Source organism: Saccostrea cucullata, unplaced genomic scaffold, assembly GCF_032062105.1.
Source record: "Saccostrea cucullata isolate Sc308-1 unplaced genomic scaffold, CSIRO_AGI_Scuc_v1 ctg1694, whole genome shotgun sequence".
In the NCBI taxonomy this organism is placed as follows: Eukaryota; Metazoa; Mollusca; class Bivalvia; order Ostreida; family Ostreidae; genus Saccostrea; species Saccostrea cuccullata.
The window spans coordinates 150103-173966 of record NW_026924209.1 but is presented as its reverse complement, the minus strand read 5'-3'; the positions used below and the strand labels follow the sequence as shown (position 1 = coordinate 173966).

The 23864-nt window shown below is 32.2% G+C and overlaps 1 long non-coding RNA gene across 1 annotated transcript; it reads left to right on the top strand.

Annotated features, from left to right (window-relative positions):
• Window positions 1-22059: 22059 nt before the first annotated feature.
• On the top strand, window positions 22060-23489 carry LOC134265958 (uncharacterized). Its single transcript, XR_009991872.1, has 3 exons — window positions 22060-22235; window positions 22429-22519; window positions 23116-23489. It is a non-coding gene; the product is annotated as an uncharacterized LOC134265958 (long non-coding RNA).
• The last annotated feature ends 375 nt before the right edge of the window (window positions 23490-23864 follow it).

Here is a 23864-nt window from a genome sequence, read left to right as displayed (position 1 = left end):
CTTTGATTTTACATTCGATTAGTGTTATACTTACAAAATAAGTTACACATTGATTAATATTAACAATAATCATGAGAAATCAAAGTATGTAAGAGTATATGAAAAAGAAAATTATTATTTATTCGCCGAGATTTACTTGTACAATTTCACCGTGACGTCATAATCGAATTCCCAAGGCTCTGCATACACTGTTTTACCTTTGGGTAGCCCTTAACCTAGTTGCGCACTTATTTTAAAAGGTCCTTAATATAGGGAACCCCGATCCTTCAACTGGCGTCGGAATTTCTTAAATATTATGAATTCTGTTGAAAATTACGCCAGACGATGGGCTAGATATGAAAAAGAAGACATTGGCACCTTGTCAGAATGGATTAAATGTATCAGATCCATGTTAAAGTCACGTATTAAAAGATTGAGGGACAAAATGAAAACCATCTATCCTTCTGTGTTCAATAAACCAGAAGTGAAAAAAGAATTAGATAGAATACACGATCAGTACGTACTGGTTCCTGCCGACAAAGCAGGTAACAACATTGTTTTCGTTTGTAAGGCTCATTATATAAATTGCATTCTAGAAGAACTTGGATTTAATTCTACAAGTGGTAATCCTACTTTTACATATACTTCTCTTTCTAAGGAAGAATTTTTTTCAGAATCACCTGTCAGTTTTGAATACTTTGAATATTCCACAGAGAAAAAATGAATTTGAACTACCTTATATATATTGGATTCCGAAACTTCATAAGAGTCCTTACAAACAAAGATACATTGCATGTTCCAGTAAATGTTCAACCAAGTATCTTTCGTTACTTCTCACTAAAATATTGACAGTAGTGAAGGAAAAACTTCAATAGTATTGTACAACTTTATATTCAAGAAGTGGTGTAAATCAGATGTGGATACTTAAAAATTCTAAAGAACTTTTGGACAATTTGAAGTCACAAGACTTTACAAAAATCAACAGCATAAAAACTTACGACTTTTCAACTTTATACACAACAATTCCCCACGACAAATTAAAATCAAGGCTTTTTGATATCATTGATAGCTGCTTCTTCAACAAAAATGGAACTCGTAAGTTTACTTACCTCGTCATTGGTCATTTAAAAAATCATTTTGTTAAAACAGATTCTGATTGCAAACATAAGTAATCTCAAGTTGACATCAAGAAGATGCTTGAGTTTCTGATTGACAATATCTATGTGGTTTTTGGAGACCAGGTATTCCAACAATCTATTGGAATTCCCATGGGTACAAATTGCGCTCCGTTATTAGCAGACTTATTTTGATATTAATATGAAGCAGAATGTATGCAAAATCTATTACGTGAAAAGAAAAAAAAACACTTGCTGTGGCCTTCAACTCGACATTTAGATATATCGACGACGTATTGTCAATTTATATTGATAATTCCCATTCCTACGTCGACACGATATATCCTGGTGAGCTTGAGATAAAATATACCACAGAGTCCGACACTTCTGCTTTATACTTGGATATTTTACTTGAAAAAGACACTAATGGTAATCTAACAACCAAGCTATATGATATACGTGATGACTTTAGCTTTTCTATCGTCAACTTCCCTTACTTATGCAGCAATATACCTTCATCACCTGCGTACGGAGTATTTATATCTCAGTTGATTCGATATGCTAGAGCATGCTCTACGTATGAACAATTTCTTAAACGAGGTAAATTATTGACAAGCAAGTTGATGAAACAATAATATCAACAGTTTCCTTTAAAGTCATCATTTCGTAAATTCTATGGTCGATACAATGACCTTGTCAGCAAATACAATTTATCATTGAATGAAATGCTGACTGACATTTTTCATACCAATTGTTAGTCCATTATTTATACACTGAATTGACCACGGATTTTTTCCGTTATATCCTGATTATGACAACGAGCACACGGCGGGTGTGACCGGTCGGCAGGGGATGTTCACTCCTCCATGGCAACTGATCCCACCTCTGATGTTTCGGAGGTCCGTGTTTGCTCTACTCTTATTTTGTATATTTGTTTAATGGACGTTGAGATTGAATACTGTTCGTTCTTTCCATATTCTTCTGTTTAGATAGATGTCGTAAAAAATCTAAATCGTCCCGAACAAAACTTTGAACGTGTTGGCAGAGAGGTTTCAACACTATATCTAGTAGATTGCTGAGACGTTGGGTAGGTGCTTCGGGTCCTCCAACAATCGGTCGGAATGTTAGATCTTGTGGATTTTCACAAACAATATATTTGGCGTTTTTTTTATAGCTTCTTTGATTAATTTTGATTTGTGTATTTTAGGTAGCCCTTAGAAATAACTTTCCTTATAGTCAAAATTAATTACAAAATCTTCCTCCTTTTCTGATAATACTGAGGAGTGTTTATGTAACAATTTCTAAATTTTTTGCATAGCTTTTTAATCCTGGTTTTCAGCAACTTCTGTGTAGAATTATGTATTGGAAAGCATATGTGTTATCTTTCTTTCATAGTAAGCGGCGTTCATAATAACCAGTACCTTAGGAATCAAGGCTTTAAATTTCTGGATTGAGAATTACAGAAATGAAATTGACAACCGGTTTACAAAAGAATTTTTACTGGAAGCCACCGAATTAGTTTTAAAGAACAATGTATTTACTTTCAATGAACAATATTTTCATCAAGTGAAAGGTACAGCCATGGGTACCAAAATGGCCCCTACATATGCAACACTTACCCTTGAATACCTAGAAGAAGCACTTATGAAAAATCTAATGAACAGTTTGATGCAGAATTTTGCGAATATCTTAAGAGAAACTGGAAAAGATATCTGGATGATTGTTTTATTATATGGAAAAAAGATGATTCAGATTTGAACATTTTAAATGAAATCTTAAATGAATTAGACCCAGATAATAAATTTACCATGGAAAAGAGTTCTACTCAATTACCATTTTTAGAAGTACTAATCTGTAAGGAAAACAACAAAATTGCAACAGATATATTTTATAAGAGTACTGACACTCATCAATATTTGCATATTTTGGATCTTCCCACCCGCGACACACTAAAAGAGCAATACCTTACAACCTAGCCCGACGAATATGCACAATAGTAAGTGAGGAGAAAACCAGAAATCAACGTCTGGATGAATTGAAAATATATATCACAGACCAACATTATCCTTTAAGTTTAATCAACGACGAAATCAGAAAAGCAAAGGAATTATACAGAGAAATAATAATTAATCCAACTCCTAATGATGAGGAAAATATTAAAATATTATCACTAGTCACATCTTATAATCCTAAAAACCCAAACATTACACCTTTCGTTAAAAATCTGAACGAAATTCTCAAAACGGATGAAGAAATGTCAAATGTTCTTTCAAAATTCAAATTTATAAACAGTAAAAGGCAGCCCAAAAATCTCAGAAGAATACTCTGTCCTTCCAAAATAACGAAATCTACAAAATCCGTGACAAAGTGTAAAGATTCTCGATGTGGCACATGTTCTGTTTTAAGAGAAGGAACATCATTTAATTTCAAAGGAAAAGATTTCTTTATTAATTCAGACATGTGATGACATGTGAGTCCAAAAATTTAATATATGCTATTACTTGCGGAGAATACAACCAACTCTACATCGGTGAAACGGGAACCACTTTGAGAGCCAGAATTCGCGTGCACAAACAGCATATTCAAGTTCCTGAGTACCGTAAAATCAAACTCAGCGAACACATTGATAGATGCGGACAAGGACAATTTAAAGTGTTCCCTTTTTATAAACTTTTTCAAGACAATATAACAGAAAGAAGAGAAAAAAAATTAAAAAATTTAATCCCAGTCTTAACAGTTTGATTTAATATGATTTCTAATAAAACTTTCACACAGAGTTTAACCTTTCGATGTTTTCCGGCTAAGAGTATAAGCACATGTCGGATTTGGTTTCAAAGGTGTGAACAAACTGCAAGCATTTAATTGCTTGCTGTCCGATTCAATTATAGATAATGATTTTTAAAGTATATAGTTTTGTAAGACATTGCAGTCAGGATAAAGAATGCATTTGTAAAACGTCTGAAGATGTAATGAAAGCGCTAACGTTTTAATCTGTGTTGCCTTTTTTTATTTTAATTTTACCTCTATAAAAACCGGACACTGTGAAATTTTCAAATTTGGATATATATATATATATATATATATATATATATATATATATATATATATATATATATATATATATATATATATATACAGTAAAACTCATTTAGTACAAACACGGATATAGCGAATTCACGGATATAGCGAAGTTTTTCAGGATCCCCGGCAAAATTCTTAACTAATCTTTGTAAAATTTTACTGTTATAGCGAACTCTGATATAACGAATTTACGGATATAGCGAACTGATTTTGAGTCCCGTTGAGGTTAAATATAATGAAATTTACATCTTTTATAACGAACTTGTCAACATTATAAAAAATTTGAAAAATTGAGTTGATTTATTTTACTTTTAGCATTTGTATATAAAATACAATTCATATTAAAACCTTAGTTATCGAAGATATGTTTTATAATATTTGCTTCCCTAACATATTTCATCGTAATACCTGAAGGAAAACACGCATATTGCGAATTCGCTATAATGGTTATACGAATTCGTTATACGCATATAACGAATTACGGATATAGCGAAGTAAATTCACAGGTCCCCAGGACTTTGCTATAACCGAGTTTTACTGTATATATATATATATATATATATATATATATAAAGCACAGAGAAATTCACTTTTACAAAGATACTCACTTCCGCCCCAGCTCAGGGTTGAACTCTCGACCTACGGAATCTGTCTCCTAGCAGTGCAGGAACAGCGCATTAGACCGCTCGGCTATCTAGGCAAGTTAAAAAACTTGCTTTCGATGCCGATGGAATTCTCACAACGCTGTCCTACACTCATCAGGACAAAGAAAAAAGTTAAAGAGTCATAAAATCAAAGGAAAAAGAGAAACAAAAACAACTAGCACTACTACTTAACTACTAAACACTAGATATTTACATAATTACATGTTGAATTGGAAATTTTTAAGAACACTAATAAACAAAGAAATCCGGACCGCTATGAAATGCGTCCGGTCTATCGGGTATACTCGGTTGAAGTGCGATTTACATAATTGAACGAATTAATCATGCTAATTAATTACGATAATCAGTAAATCGTTCATTGTTTCATTCTCTCAAAATGGCATAACTTTACTTAATAAATAATAATCAAAGAAAAATAATAAAGCAGGTATATTTAAAAATATGAATTATGATCCATTATAAATTTTTAAATATTTAAGGATTTATTACCGGGGAAAAATGAATAAATATAAACGTAAACAATAAATAGTTTTCTGGGTTGTCCGAGAGTTGGTGACGCAAATTAACTGTAGAGTTAACACTAAATTGAGAGAATAATCTTGTTTAGTATCATTAGGAATTGGGTCTAGTTTACGTTCATTCTAGTGAAGTAATTCAGTTTGTTAATGCCATTAGGGCGAAATGACTTCAATCTGTGCATCCAGAACTTTTCTTTGCTTTTTCTCTGAGCATCTGTCCATCTTGGGTTATGGTCAATCACCACTACTGTCATGTCCTCCTATTTGTGACCCTCAAGGTTGAAATGTTCCCCAACGGGTTCATTGAGTTTTTTGGCCCTAATGGTCGAGCGGTTGTTATTGACTCTCCTGCGGAGATCTCCTGTTTCACCAATATACTGTTTGGAGCAAACTTTGCAGCTGATGAGATTAATGCATGTTTAAGCATATACATATATCGATTGTTTATTTTCTTCACTCGTTGAAATTGTAATTTGGAGAGTATGGACATAAAATTGTATTTCCCTTTGTTCTTCAGTAAATCTCTTAAATTACTCTTTTTTCGCCTTTTGAAATATAACAAAATTTGAAGTACGTGTATGTGACGTTAAATATATTTACTAAAACAAGCTCATTCACATTGATTTTATGATTATATCTAATTTCCTTTATGATTCATTGTTGATAATACAAATCTGGTAGTTAAAACAATAAAGTTATCCAAGTCAGACTTCACAAAGACTTGAAATACCATATATAGGAAAAATATTAAAATGATTGTCTTGTTGCACATTTTTTGGAATCAATGATTTTATTATTTGAAACACGACTCCCCGTTACAGTGTGTTTATAAATTTAAAAATATTTTTCTCCCTTAATTTTAATTTTACCTTTTAAGATAGAGGTGAATGATTATATTTCATGTAGCTTGGAGTTTTTTTTTTCATTTTAGAGCATAATGTACTTTAAAAAAAAGAGAGAAATGGACTGGAAAAAATGTGCTGGAAAAAATGTGCTAAAAAGATCACGTGCTGCTTCGTATACATGTAACAATGAACTTCTTTCATTGTTTATTACACTCAATTTGAAGACAACAATGTCGTGCTTTGAACTTAAAATTGCCACTTAACAGTGCAAACTTTATACATTTTCTCAACTAATGGTTGTTGTGTACATTTTGCATATTTTTTAGATTTTTAAAGCTTTGCAGAACTGTGTAGTACTGCACTTCTAAAGAGAATATCAAAAGCATTTTTCTGCAGAAGTATGCGTTATTTATACAAAACATGCATTCCGTCATGAATATCTTATGTCTCTTTATACTAAGGACTTGGAATGTTCTCAAATTAGACTAAATAATTGAGTATTTTTTCCTCAATTAAAGAAATGATTACATAATATTTTTAGTCCATTTATTATGATCTATTGGGGTTGCAGGACACTACGCTTAAAATTATTTTTTTTTAAATATATTTAAAAGGAATAAACAATTTTCAAGGAAGTATGCATTTTATGGAACAGATGGGCAAATGTATATTAAATGAAATCATTAAAACAGATACACAATCGTACATTATAAAGCATATTATATAAGACGAAACAATCCTTATTTCTTTGAAGGATATATGTTTTTTCACTATATATAAGATCACTATATAGTTTATATAGCCCGGAATACCTTAACTCTCTTTCTTTACCTTTAAAAATGGAATAATCATTTTTAAATTTGTACTATAAAACCTCCATCTGTTATACATATACTAATATTACCAGTAACAGCATTGAACAGGTCGGACAGAATACTCGAAATCGGGTATTATACGTGAAATCGCGTATAATACTCGATATTAGGGTATCGTTGAATCCGCGAAATCGGGTATAGGAGGTGTAATCACCGAAAAAAAAACTTAAAGAATTGAAAAGTGCATTATGCCGAGTTAACTTTCGTCTAGATACACATGTTTTCTAAAGGTATCACTAGCCAAGTAAGAATTTGGGCTTCAAGATTAATGCGCTCGGGACAACATATACCTGTGGAGCTCAGTACATTTCATGATTTGCACAAAAAAAGTGTTCGAGTTGCTTTATATTTTTCTTTATGTTGAAAGTAGATGCATCTTCCTAATGTTCATTACCATCACAACAGAATTGTAAAGTATCAGAAATAGGAAATTTATAATAATTCCACATGAACACGACAAACATGAACAATTTGTAAATAAATCAAATTATACAGAAACACATTTCACACACCGGATATGATGCCATGTTTAAACAAGGGATTGTCTATCGTATCTAATTAAACGACATTAATTACTTTCACATTCATCTTGGCATAAAATCAAATTTATTGTGTATAAATAATGTAATGATAAAAATATCTAAAATTTCTGCTAAAAGAACCCCCTTTCTCTTTTTTGAAAATCTTCTCTTTTTTATTTATCATTCAAACATATTTGAAGAATATGTCTTCAACATTTTAGCAGAGACAGTGATAGTTTCAGGAATATAGCTTATGAGAGAACATAACTGTTGATCGTTTAATTTCGCTAAGTCATCAACATTTTACCATTCCTTGGCGACTTCAAAAAAAAAAAGGGGGGGGGGGGCTAAAGGCTTCTTGATCACCTCTGACAAAACAACATCGACTGTCTATATGTGTCCAAGAGACCTCTGTTTGAATGTCACGGTCGGTTCAACTCGTTCATATATTTTAATCGTAGGGAAGATTTATTCATCAAATATAAATCATATACATTGTAGGTAAACAAAAAGCAACCTGTTATTTTCTAACACAATATATAAGACTGCCAGTAACTAGAATTCATGTTTATTTTTCAAACACATTTTTTCATTATAGATGAGTATTAGGAAAAGTTGTTGCCATTAGTAATACGTATCGTAGATAAAACAACTAAAAGAAAACTGACATATTGTCTAGAATCATTCAGATAGTGCGTTGTATAAGCATATTAAAATGAGGTATAAGATAGCGATATAAAAACATATAGAAGGTAAAGAGGTAAAATTTACCCTGTCTATCAAATAGTCAAATAGTGTAATAAAGAAAGGAAGTGGCTACGATTTTTATGTCCGATGAGGAATTATATTCCCAAAAAGGGAGACAAGAGTTTTTAAGGCAATTGAACACTCCATTATTTCAGTTTGTTCATTAAAATGTTCATAAACGTAAAAACTATAAGAAATGTGAAAACTTGACTATGTAATTCAATGTATTTTAACTTCCTGAAAAGATGTACACATTTGACTTTTATTTATACCCCCCCCCCCAAATAAAAAAAATCCTGTTCATATGACTTCTCGCTCTCAATTTTCACACAAATGCTTAAAATAAAAGTAAAATAGTATATTTTTTATTGATTAAAATGCAACCCAAATATTTACGGTGTACACAGCCAATTGTGCCTAACGTTAATTTAGTGTTAATCTCAATTAACATTAAATTAATGTTAGCTTGATGTTAGTTTTATGTTACTTTCGTGTTAAGTTAACGTTAAAAATATTAACATTAACCTAACGTTAATTTAGCTTAACATTAATTTCTTGTTAATTTTTTACATTAAATTAACATTAAATTTTAAGTGAGCTTGGGTTCTGTCTTAAAAACTAGAACCAAAATATTAACGTTAATTAGTTAATGTTAATTTCATGTTAATGTGTATTTAACGTTAATTCTTTAATGTTAATTTCATGTTAATTATAACAACACAAGATTAATGTTATTATTTAAATTTTAGACCTAACTTTAACAATACTTGCCAATCATTTTAGTGACATTTAATTAATTATTGAGATGTCCATATGTGGATACGCAAAACCGCAGGGATTGGAAGGGAAGGGGGGGGGGGGGGGGGGGCTTGTGGCACTTGTGTCGGAAATAAATTTTTAACGCCAATATACATAATTATATAAAGATAACAGTTGTGTTAGTATTATAACATAGGTTCAAAAGGTATTTCCGACACAATTCATTTCCGACACAAGTGCCTTTGTGTTTGTGTAAGGATGTGTTGTAACACGTGTGGGTTTGGGAAAATGAGGGTGCTCTAACTGTAAGCACCCTCTTCACCTCGTCCATTTTTTTCATGCTTTCTTAATAAAATAATTTATCTAGACTTAACAATTATATGCTCTATGTCTATCTTTCAAAATGTCAACTTGGATTTGGATTTTTTCAGGCTAAATATAGTCCGTAGCTTTTCTCAGGATCGGTTTTGTTTTTATCGGACGAAACTGTACGTCATGTTTGACGTCATCAGCTGTTAACAGAAATTGAAAACACAGGAAAAAGGATTTATCATGTCTTTGTTAATAGTAAGTATTTTGTAGTCTTTGTAATATTACGTTTTTGAGGTTTCATAATTTCAGAGGTCTCTAAATGTTTGAACTTTATGTACAGCAACGTTAGTCATTACGCATAATTGCTCAACACAACAGTCCTTGCAGACTATCGATACGTTGTAGGCCGAGTGTCGTAGGCAGAGAACGACGTGCCAGATCTCTGCTATGTTGGATATTTGTATATCAGAATTACTATTTTTATTAGGTCTATTTATTTTTGAACACTGAAGCCTACCGGTACATCAGTACTGCCGCCCTACGTACAATACGGAGAAAATTCGAAAGTGAAAGTAGAAATTGTGTACAGTACAAGTTAACAACTAGTGCTAATTGTAACGGGGACCGTTACAGATGTTCCCCAAACGCTCCCCATCTCCCTTTTGGTGCCATATTCCCTGTAAGCTTCATTAAATAAGACAACCTCTATGCATCTGAGATTTTAACAACATTAACAAAGAAGTGTACAAAAATCATTTAAACTTTAGCATTGCATGCGTGCATATGTGAATGCATTTGCGTCATGACCATATCATCTTGTCTACACAATCTATATTTTTAATATACTGAATATTAAAGTATTTAATCCAAAATTATTTAAAAAAATACGCTCATTCAAGTGTATGTTTAATTTTACTCATTTCACGTGCACGCACGTGCATACATGAGCATGGTGACCATACCTTCTTGTAGAAGTCCATTACATCTACCTACGTTCTAAATTCCACCCCGTTTGGGTGAAAACTAAGGGAGTTATAGCTGTTTAAAGTTTCAGCCAATCAGATTGCAGCACATGTACACGCACGTGTATGCATGTGCATGGTGACCATACCTACTTGTAGAAGTCCATTATATCTATCTATGTTCCAAATCCCATCCTGTTTGGTTGAAAACCAAGGGAGTTATAGCTGTTTAAAGTTTCAGCCTATCAGATTGCAGCGCACGTGCATGCACGTGTTTTCATGACAATTGCTTTATTTCATGTTGTAGGATATCCTAATGCATGGCTATGTTCAAAATTTCAAAGGATTTCGTCAAAAAACAAGACAGATATTGAGACTTTAGTTGCAGCCAATCAGAGCGAAGTGCACGTGCATGCGCGTGAGATCTTGCTATTTTCACCATGTCATCATGTCTATACTACTAATATATCCTCAAATTATGAGTTTCAAAGCATTTCATTTAAAAATAGAACAGTTGTGGCTATATCTATTATATTGGTTATTTCACGTGTTGCACGTGCACGCTCTTGCAAGCACGTGCGCGCAAAATGACCTTGATTCCGCAAATCTACATAACATGTCTACTAACCCTAAAAAGGTTTTACCTACATCGGACGAACAGTTTACAAGATCATTCCCGGACAAAAAAGTTCCAGGAAGAAGAAGAAAAATAATAATAATAATAATAATAAGAAACAGAGTAAAAACAATATGTTCCCCAACTTCGTTTGGGGAACATAATAACCATCTCGAAGTTGAAGTTAAACACGCAATGTGATCGATGTTTACCCTGATTCTAACAGTTTTCTTAATAAGTTTCATCATTATAGAGAAAAAAACCGATTAAAGGCGATTTTATATCTATTTTTATTATATGTTAAACAGCTGGAACTTGGTATCACATCTGACTCGCACTTCTGAAATGGATCAAATCGGACTTTGTTGTCGAGACTCGGAAGAACCCAGCTGCCTAAATTATAATGCCAGTGGAACTCAAAACAGGTATTGAATGTGGAACAAAATGTAAATAATTCCCACAGTAAATGTAATGACAGTGAAATTTACATTCACACACCCCAACTGAATTTTTAAAATACCACTTTAGTACTTGTCACTACTTGACACTTGTCAATATTTTGTTCACAAACACTCTATAAGCATAATTAAATCATTTATATACCATTCCTTGGTGCCTCCTTGAATTGATGTTTTTCAGGATAACCATGCAAGAATAAAGGTTATTTATAAAATAGTATATACATAGTGAATTTATATTTTTATTTAGAAAATTTTTATAAATTGATATATAGATAATGCTAAAGAGACAAATTTAAGGCCAAGTTGCTTTCACGTTAGTGTACTAAAAGTTTGCTTTGAATTGGACGCTGCACATAAAATTTAGTTTCTATCTATGAACATCATATATGTTGAAGATATTACATTTCAAATAAATGATTTTTAATTAATTTTTTTTATTGTAGGTTTACTCAGTATAAAGTCTTGCTGACATGAACATGATAATCACAAGAAAATGAATATATTTCATCACCGTACTAAGCAATCTTCAAAATACCAGGTAAATTGCATTTATTCCGAACACATATCAAATATTTAAACCCATTTAAAATATCGCCCCTAAATTTTTAGCTCACCTGAGCCGAAGGCGAAGTGAGCTTTTCTGATCACATTTTGTCCGTCATCCGTCCGTCTGTCTAGCTGGGCCACAATGGGGAATCAAAGTTTAATATAGAAATATATAGGGAAAATCTTTGAAAATCTTCTTCTCAAGAACCACTGGCCAGAAAAGCTTGAATAGGAAAAATCTTTGAAAATCTTTTTCTCAAGAACCATTGGGCCAGAAAAGCTTAAATAGGAAAAATCTTTGAAAATCTTCTCAAGAACCACTGGGCCAGAAAAAGTGAAGCTTATGTGGAAGCATTCTGGGGCAGTGTAAATTCTAAATTATAGGAATCATGACCCCTAGGGGAAGGGTGGGGCCATTATAGGGAATCAAAATTTCACATAAAAATATATAGGAAAAAACCTTTGAAAATATTCTTCTCAGGAACCACTGGGCCAAAAAAGCTGAAACATATGCGCCCATGGAAGATCATGGGGTAGTGTAAATTTCAAAATGTCTAAATTATGATCAGTGGGGTAGAGTGCATGGGGATGCATTATGTATAACAAGGGGGAAATGTGGTAAAGAATAGAATGGTCAACCGCTTCTCAGGTGAGCGATGTGGCCCATGGGCCTCTTGTTTTTAAGTTATACTGGAAACATGATGTCTGTTTGCCAGTCTCTCTGTTTAGTTATATATGCGGAAGTATATAGTTTTTAAATACTAGTAGCTTTGTAGTTAACCTGAGCCGAAAGCTCAATTGAACTCTTCAGATCACATTATGTTCGGCGTCTGTCTGTCCATCTGTTAACTTTTCACATTTTCCACTTCTTCTTAAGAACCACTGGGCCAGGAAAGATGGAACTTAAATGGAAGCATCCTCAGATAGTGTATTTTCAAGCCTCTTCAACCCAGGGTGGGTGGGGGCACAATGGACTTTCAGTCTTACTTAAGAAATAAGATATATCTAAACATCTATCCAGACATAACTATCGGTTGGCAGAAAAAGTTAAGCCTATGTGGAAGCATTCTGGGGTAGTGTAAATTCTAAATTATAGGAATCATGACCCCTAGGGGAAGGGTGGGGCCATTATAGGGAATCAAAGTTTCACATAAAAATATATAGGAAAAAAATCTTTGAAAATCTTCTTCTCATGAACCACTGGGCCAAAAAAGTTGAAACAGATGTGCCCATGAAAGGATCATGGGGTAGTGTAAATTTCAAAATGTCTAAATTATGATCAGTGGGGTAAGATGGGGATGCATTATGTATAACAAGGGGGAAATGCTTTAGGACAGGAATGATTAATCTCATGACGTGATGTGGAAGCATCCATAGGTATTAAATGTAGATTCAATTTGTTCATATCATGACCCCCGGGGTTAGGGTATGGCCATAATGAGTTATCACAGACTTGCATGAGAATACATAGGAAAAAGAATCTTCTCCAGAACAGAAAAAAATGTTTTGTCAAATTGACATGATCGGCAAGTAGTAAAAATTTAAAATTTATTCAAATAATGCCCTGGGGAGTGTGGGTTAGCAAGGGGTCACAATGGAAGATCAGGTAATAAGTTGGAAAAATCTTAAAAAGTCTTCTTTTCAAGTATGGCAAAATAATATATGTATGCTGTATTGTAATAGTGACATTTTCAAGTAATGGAAAATTCAAATCCCCCTCCCCCTATATGTATAAAGTAAGCTTCTCAATACTTATCTGATATGTGTTTTTAACTAGCCCATATGCTCAGGTGAGGGATGTGGCCAATGGACCTCTTGTTTCATTCATTATATTTTAGACAAATTTGAGTTTTTAATGTATTGCTGAAGTACTTTATTTTCATATAATTATTATAATATATATGCGTTTGCCTCTCTTCTTTTTCGGATTGGAAAAAGAAAGAAGATTTGTAGCATTGTATTGAATGTGCCTGATTAAAAGTATTAATGGATGAATTGGTGTTTTTCTATTTTCTTCAGAAAATTTGAAATCGGAGGCAATGCTCAGAATTTTAGAGATTTTGTTGAAAGAGCTGATGGGCCCCTTTATCGTTTTGGATATATTCAAATTGAAAAGAAAGTGACACCAGGGATGAAGTCAACATGCAAGCCTAGCTTTCTGCAGTGCTACAAGGAAAAGTGCAAAATTGATGAGCTTTTGGTGTTCTCTAAAGAGAATTAATTATGATTACATGTAGTATCAGTTAAGCTTCTGCTATGATGCAGGAATATGTATTTTTCTGAAAGAATAGGAAGGATTATTCCAAAAATATGCACACAATTTTTATGCATTTTAACGTTAAAGTAGTGTGAACTAATTAACGTTAACTTAACGCTTAACGTTAATTTTACATGAAAATAACGTTAATTTAACGTTAATTTTTTAACGTTAAATTCATGTATAAGCTCGATTGACGTTAATTTAACGTTAAATATTTAACGTTAAATTAACATTATTTTCATGTTAAATTAACGTTAGGCACAATTGGCTGTGTATTTGTATAAAAATTTCATGCTAAATTAACATAAAAACAGATACATACCGTCAATTAGCTATTTTCAAACTGTTTTCCCGAGGGTATTTATTTCATCTTATTTTATTTTCTTCTTTATAAAAACGTTGATATTCTATTATTGCAGAGATATACAATTATGACTCGATTATACTGTACTCTCTATCTGTTAGGAATAATTAAAATTTCACGAGAAAGGGACGCCATACATTTTTCAGTAAAAATACATAACACGGCGTTAGTCGTTTAATTTCTTTGAAATTTCACGTTTTGTGAATAGTGCACAAATTAGAAAATTAAGTATATGGAATACTTTAATGGGAAATAAAGACAAACGAAGTGTAGTTGTTTGTTTGTTGAAATTATATTGAAAAATAATAACGTCATTGTGTCCTCTTTGTTACCCCAGCAGTGTTTGTTGTGTGATTTTAAACTTATTTGAGAAACTTATGAATTAGGTTTAATAAAAATAAAATCATAAGATACTGATGTACGAGGGCCGTTCAAAAATTACGCGGACTTGTTGCACAGAAAAAATATTTGACGTCATAATCGGGCAAAATTTCACACATAATAAAAGAGAATCTTTACTTATATGGTCCTCAAAATTTCATATCAAAATGTTGTAAATTGGTATTAATTTTGAGTGATTTATCGGGACATATCAGTAAGTCACGGAGCAGCAAAATCAATGACGTCACAGGCATTATTAAAAAAATATGTGTTTAAGCTTTCATTTTCTCATTATTTTCCCATGAGTACTTGTACAGTTTGAGTTACCTTATCTATTCAACATCAAAACACCATTTCTTATCAAGCTTCAAATCTATTAAATAAGTAAAGAATATGCTTTTTTGTTTTGAAACCAAAAAACTGCAGGTATTTATTAGATATAGTGTGTTATTGGTGACTCTCAATCACGTTCTACACAGTCCGGATGAAGTTTTCGTCGATAATCTTCTTCCCGTCCTCCCGTATAGCCTTTTTACAGAGGTCTAACGGTCTAAAATTTCAATTTGCTATTTGTGGACGAATGTCACGAATACCCTAGTTTCCTACATGTTTTATCATGCATATTTTGGATCTATTTTCGCGATATCTCGAGCATTACACATAATTTAACAAAGATGTGGTGCGCCGTCAATTCAGGAGACGTCATTTTCACAGTCGTTTTCACGGGAATCCCATCAGAGAAAAATCACTATATTTCTGTTAATACTTAAAGTATCACGTCAGAAATCTAAATACATAATAATAGAGCAATTTAAAGATACATTTGAGAAAATTGTCGAAAAATATCGAGAATTATAGAAAAACAATGAGTTCAATTTTGGATTCTGCATGCTTTTGCTTCAATTTTTTTGTCGTGCTCCGTACCTCTTCATCAGCGATATCAACATAACGATTATTTTCGTACAATCTTTTTAAAATACAGAAATTTTGTCCAAAATTTATTGGAATCTTTAAGATACATATTTCTGTGAAATTTCATAACTATATGACGTCTGTAAGAGTAATTAATAGCACAGTCCGCGTAATTTTTGAACGGCCCTCGTACAAGTAACAGTTACTGGCATAATGCACCGTTGCTTTATTCTTTAGGTTTTATAGAAAGTTACACGGAATACCCGATTTCGAGGATTCAACGATACCCTAATATCAAGTATTTTACGCGATTTCACGGATAATACCGGATTCGAGTATTCTCTCCGACCTGTTGAATGTTCTCCATAACACCGAATTCGTCGAGTTGTTAGGAATTATTAACAAAAGCTTGTTTTTTTTAAAGGGGCCTGCAAAAGGAAGTAAATGTTTAAAAATTATCCAATTGACCGAACTAAATGTTGAACTACAAACATTTCATTTCAATTCTAGAATTGATTGCTTTCAAGTTCCATTGACCAAAGATATTTTAAAAATAATCATTTTTATCCTTAATTAAAACGAAAGTAGATTGTTATTTTACTACGGTGATGGGGGTTCCGATAGGGTAAACCTTCACAATTCTGTTCAAAATATTATAAAATTACTTTTATTTATAGGCGCTCCCATTCGTACATCAAGATCCTGTGCTTCCTATCTAATCTATAATTGATGAGGTCCGTTTGCCCCATCAACCTGTTTGCATAAATCCGTATGCCATGCGTCTGTGTGCCATAATTAATGTTTGCCCCATATTTTGTCGCCCATTTATATAAATTCAATACATAAAATATTAATAACATTAACTTTTAATTCATATTTTTTTTATTCTTGTTATAAATCAATCCAGTTTATTTATATTTTCTTTCAATTAGTATTGACATCATTTTCAAATTTGGTGTTTATTTGGTGTTTATCATTAGCGTGATGGGCTAAATTTTTGTAAATTATTAAAAAATAAAGTCGGCATTTTCTAGAATGTTGCAGGATAAAGTCCGAGGTCGAGAGGGGTTTGAAAGAGAACAGCAGAGGTTTATTTTTAATATTTTAAACAACATTTAGAAACCGAATCATTCACGACAACAAGGGCTTTATTTCTATTCTTTAAAAGGTCCAATTTAAAATACGACCGATTGTTTTCTCTTTAGAGAAACGAATTAGGTCACCATGTCTTGATTACTCTGTTCAATTTTACACCAGAGGAAATATTTGTTTGCTTACCTGCATGCACGAGGGGTTATCAAAAAGATCGTGGATTAGCGCCATAAAATTAAAACCGCTTTAGTTACATCAGTGAATTTTGAAATATCTATTTAGAATCATCTTTTCTATCTAAAGAATAAACTATGAATCATATAGATTTTTAATTTTCAATAAATTAGTAGTGTTTGTGTAAGGAATGAATGGTCTGTCCAGTCGGCGCAACCTCCAATACGACGTTTTTGCGACCTATATGTGACTGAGCAAAAACTCTTTTGATATGATCATTTGACATCCGAGAATCCTATTAAGAATGTACAACACACCTACCCCAAAAAATTCCTGTCGTTTAATTTTCGTTATTTCAAATTCCAAAATTACCCCCTTTAGTTGTTTAGAAGGAGAAAGAATTTTTAATCAATGAACTACTTAAGTCTTGATTTCCAAAAAAAAGCCAGGTTAGATATAACTGTCAAATTTCATTGCCTTATTCCTTTAACCATTTAACACAGAAACGTAGTCATCTTTTTGATATACATGTTAACAAAACAAATCTTTAAGACCCTAAACCAAAAAACTATGAATTATCTTAGCCTTGTAAATTGCGTATTTTTCAAATTCAATTTTTTTTTTGTAAACAAAAGGTAGCTGGTAGTAAAAATAATCTTCATAATTTTTGTATAATTTTTGTACGACCAGGTTTGATTTAATAGCGGAAAATTAACCCCTTCCCTTTTCTTAATAAATCACGTTCCCGCGCGTCTTTCAGACGGGGGTCGATCACTTTACCATGAATCTACATTTATATGACTTTATATACATGAATAAACATTTACCCGTACCACCCCACTCCTTCCTTTTTTGCTTCGCAGACCATTAGCGTTTGAGGAAACGTCGTTTACAGTGCAAATATAATAGTATTTCCTCATTATGGTTTGAATCGCGGAGCTATGAATTAGTTATTAAATTCATAGCTGCAGAATAAATATTGACTACTGGTGTTATATGTATCAGGGGAAAAAATACCGAAGAATTTTAGTGTTTAGCCCATATATGTACATGCGGTATGCATTCCATATCACATGAAACCTGGATACGAATTCAATTTACGTTTATGTTGAATAAGTTGATTTGATAATTTCAGTATTAGTAAACAATTATTTTCAATTCTCTAATTACATTGTGTGTATGTAGTCTATAGGCCTTGTATTCAATTCTCAGATTTATCAGGTCTTGCTGTAAATAGATCTGATTCTGTGTATGCGGAAAATCGTGAATAAAGGGAGGAAAACAAAAATCTCCTACATTTTCAGAGTTGTTCCTTTTTGATTAGTAAGGGTTTGACAACAACATCGATTTTACAGAGTCCAAATTTTTTTGTTTGTTTATAGCTGTTCTATTTAATTTAAGAAGAAAAAAAAAATCCGTTAATCGGAATGTTATATAGACAATTGTACACAATGATAATTTCGGCAATGTAAAATAAAATTTTCAGAATAGGCTAAACAAAATGCTGCACTTTGATCAAGAATTCAATTTATTGTATATAAAATGAAATAAACACATTAAGGGATGGTATTATATGTCTTGCTTTTCACTGAGTTTTATCGGGTTAATTAAAAAAAAACTTATGGATTGAGTATGGTACTCATAATCACAACCAAACCCCATATCTAATTTTTTTTATGATTGATATACATCGGGATCGTTTAATCGTCATTGTGACGCTTTATTTTTGACGTTAAATTTGACATCACGTCAAACGTTTAATTGAAATTGCAAGAGTTATCGCCCCCAGTGTGTTGTACGTCTCTAATTCAGGGGTGTGTTGGGACACAGTTGTTTTATAAGTTATGAAATTTTTACTTCATTCTGGAAGTTGTATGAAATTTTATCTTAAATTTTACATGAAGTTTCCAAATAAATTAAGGCCTTAAAAATGACTTCAAAAGGGGGAGGGGTTTCATTATTCAACATTCTACAATTGTATAATTGTTTGTCCCAGAAAAATACTGGTAAGACCTAAGAAACTGGCTACAAAGAAATAAAATGCATTCAGAGAACTTGTCTTTTAATGTCAAAAGAGATTCCGAGAGAAAATGAATGTACAGTTAATGTCGATTTGTAGACAAGGTATGAAAATATCAATCACGTTAAAAATGACATTGATCATGTGTTGTTGATTTTGAAATCCCAAAAGCAAAATATGCTGGTACAATCAAGCGCCGATCTCTTCCAATGTATATATCCATTTAAAATATTATATTCATTGACAGCCGCTGTTCATGACATAGTAAAGTCATATAAATAAGGTGGGTTGAAGTCCTTAATCAGCTCCAATGAATCTCATTAAAATGAGTGTATGGGGTAGAAGAAGCGGACATCGAACAAATTTACTTATTAAACACGACTTCAAGATTTTTTTTTAACACATAACAAGCTAGAAGTATTAGATTTTTGTGACATAGTACAATTGTATAATTTTCCTCTCAAACAGTAAAAAAAATATTTAAATGGGGATCGTGATGAATTGAATATTTTGAGATTTTTTTTTAGAACAAGCTACATTTAGCTAGGAACTCAAGAAGCTGATGTTTATTTGATAATGATGCAGTGCGATATTTTCTTATAGAAATTTTGTGATGCTGATATTTTCAGCCCTCATGATACATATATGTTACCCATCGCTGGTCAGGTGATATATAAGTAGATCATCTGCCTAAAGTTTAGATCCCACCTTCGTCTTCTGATCTGGTTCCTGACAAATGTCTTTACTTGTATTTGACGTCCCAACTGGGATTAACAGAAAAAAATAAATTGAGGTTTTAAGGTTTGTGTCTTTAAAAAAGCAAAAGAAGTAGATGTAGTGAAAAAAATGGTTCAGGAAAGTCAATTTGTTTATTATTGTTCAACAATTATACGAGAGTTCCCATGAACAAAGGTCCCTATGGCAATTTTAACGCATTTTGAGTTCTTCATGTATTCTAATAAAGCAAGTTCGTATTTACCAAAAATGTTTTTAAGCAGGTCTAGCTTCAAGATCAATGTCAAAGGGTAAAAAAAAAACAACAGTATATTTAACAATCACTTCTCACAAATAATGCACATGTGAAATATAAAGGTCCTATTTCAACTCATTCTTCAGTTATTATCAAGTTTAAAGTTCTCGTGGCAGATGAACAGACTGGCTGACGAAATGTATTCTAAAATATCCTGTCACGGATAATGCACATGTCAAATATAAAAGCCCTTAGCTATCCTTTCGCAATCAAATGTTACATGAAAAAAATTATGTTTGTTTGTGAAACACTGATACCCCCGCCTGGCAACATAGCGAAGATTAAACTTTTCTTAATTGCAAATGAAATATATTGGTACCCAAAGATTTAAATATTTAGAACTGCATCCAGCATTCTTTTTCTGCCCTGTTTTTATTTGCTATAGATAGTATGACGTCAACATATCTTTTAACGTAGGTCGAGGGTAAGTAGGGCTTTTAAAAGTGTCCGAAACATACCATGAAAATTACCCATATGATTTCTCTACCTTTGATGCCCATTCTCTGAAAATTTAACAAAATTCCTCTGCACTGTTGATTTCTTACCGTTTCTTTTCTTTTTGTTTTATTATCTTCACGCACGGATTCTCGCCGCATATTTGCAAAATAAAAGTGACCTTGCATTCCCTTCATGAAAAGGCAGACACCCCCTTTAAAATCGCAGATCTGTGATAAGGTATGAAGGTAATATAGAAGTCAAAGACTTAAACCCAAATCCAACCATCAACCCCCAGAAATATGTTTTTACGTTTTGTTTATATTTTTTCTTTAGAAAATTCAGCAAGGCTCTAAAATTAGCAATAACTTCGTATATGAATGAAATTCCGCCAAATATCGTCCCGAGTATAAATAAAAGTATTTATGCATTCAGTGTATATATTGAAAATGTTTTTATTAAAGTTTACATGGAGGCAACGATTAAATTTAATAAAACTTAACTTGGTTTTATATTGTGCTCAAACGTGTAATAATAGAGAAAAAACGTACAGGGAAATTTTAGAGGAGTAAATGGGACGACATTCTATATGTATGTAGCATATAAAATATGTACATTTAAAGTTCTACATCTGTAACAACGTATGTCGTTACTTAAACAGGCAATGGGGGTATCGAATCCCCCTCCACCTTTCGTTTAATTGGTAATGTGGTGTTTTCCTATTTTTGGATTTTTAATTCGTATTGCATGTTATCAATTATGTTTCCTTCTATCTCTACGCTGTTCTCTAGATACATGTATTTCGTTTTCGACTGATACATAAAAGATATGCTTGCAATTTGTTTTATTCTCGTCGTCTCCCTTACTTGATCACTACACTGTAAAAAATGATGTTTAACTTGTGTTTAATTTTTAAACAGTCGTGTTTTACAATTAAACATAGTAGGTTTAAAAACAAAACACAAGCGTTTTATATATAAACACTGATGTTTAAACAGGTGTTCAATAAGTAGGGTGTTTAATCATCCGTCTTAAACACGTAATGTTCATATGCATCAAATCAAAAAATAAATTATGTGTTGCTTCTTAGTATTTGCTGTATGAATTTGTCATTTTACAATGTCTTAATTTATGAAGTAATTCCGCACATAATATTAGATATTTATCGACACAGAAAAAAATACGAATAGCAAGGAATATGTTGACTTTAGATCATACCAAACGCATTCACAATTAACATTAATTGGTAATAATTTTGTGCCAAAATTTCAAAATTTTCAGAAACTGTTAAAGAGGAAATAGAGACAAATATTATGATATTTTCTATAATTGTATCAATATTTTAATCACCGGTGTTTGACAAGAGTGTTCATTTCTTACCCATATATATTTATAAATTAAACACATGGTATTTATATAGAAATTGCAAATTAAACACCAGTGTTTAATTCGTTATGATAGAAAATGACGCAGTTGATTATGTCATAACATGCCATTTGAACGCAGAAGATGCAGAATCACGCACATACTGACAAGAAACACCATATCTAGCCAGGAAATAGGAGGTATTTATACATTTCATTACATAAAATCTCTTTAAAAAGAATGTTAAATACATTAGAGATCTTAAATGCTTTTCATTTATGAAATGCAGGATTCTTTCCTATAGTTAGTAATCGTCTGAGTGCAATCCGGCTATGCGCAGCTCTAGGTAGACATATAAAATGCTTATGTAGTCTTGATATCTGATTTTTGCAGGGACATTCATCTGTTACTGTGAATCCTGAGAAGAAAACATTACTTGTTAAAGGAAAGGGATTTAAACAAAGATCATACTTAACCTTGAGAGGTGAGTCTTACAGTAAAAGAAAAAGAACCCCCCCCAACACACAGACCATTGGTTCTTGATAAATGAAAATATTCCAATTAGGAACCTACCCATGCTAATATTTATGCTCCTTAACATGCACACTATACCACACTGTACACATGTACTAGCTGCAGATCTGTAGCGTTATGGTTTTATGTATTTGCCTTTGACCAATAACTATATAATACATAAAACTATTAAGCTACAGATCTGCAGTTAGCGCATCTGCCAACAATAATTTCATCTCCAGCCCGTGTACATACATGTATTCTTTAAGGAAACTTTACTTTTTTGAGGGAGTGTGATATGTACATGATAGAAAATACCTTGGGACAAGGTAACCCCCCCCCTCTCTTAATTTTTGCTGTTGGGCTGCTCCTACAGGTACATGAACATTTAATTTTTTTAGTGTACAGATTGTACGCTTATACATGTATGATTTACAGGTATTTGAATTGCAGATTTTTATTCCAAAATTGTTTCTCAGTATGTATTTTTTTTTACAATCCTCATGTATTCTTTTACAGATAATTATCTGAATTTGCATAGTGATTATTTTTCCATTCATCTTTCAGGATATGGAGGAATTAGAACTACTTCGGGTGAAAACAGTTTTGGAGAATGGAAAACTGGAGATCATTATCCTTTGTAGAAGAACCTGAATTTTACCCACAACCAGAGGAGCTTGACTGTTTAACTCAGTTAGAAAATGATATGGATATTAAGTGAGTGATACCCCTGCAGCTCTTGTTTAGTAGCAAGAATTAGTCCTTTACAAGTCAAAACTGGAAATTTTATTCATTTGGTTAAAAATCTGAATATTTGTGAAAGTATAAAGTTGTAACATTTACAACTAGATTTATGAGTGTAATACAAGTACATATTATACATGCTGTACCCAGACAACAAATTATTATTTTCAGTTTTTTTGCATCATATTTATTCGTCATTTTGCTTCTTTTATTTTTTTAAAAAAGATGTAAAGGATGATCTAGAAAAAAAAAACATTTCATTTCATTAAGCGATAATGTATTTTTTTCGTATTTCAAAGGCCTCCCCCCTCCCGACAGGTTTAACATGTTCATGCTAGTTTATTTTTAGAATTCTATTTTTTCAACTAAAATTGAATAATGTATCCATGTGTTGGTGAATGTGTTATTTAATGTTTCAGTTGTTTATAAAGTTTGAACCCTCAATCAACATTGAATTATTTATTAATATAAAAAAAGCTTTATGTACAACATATTCATTATCAACCACAGTGTGTTTTGTACTGATTTATATTTGTTTCAAATAAAAATGTGAAAAACTTATAAACACGTTT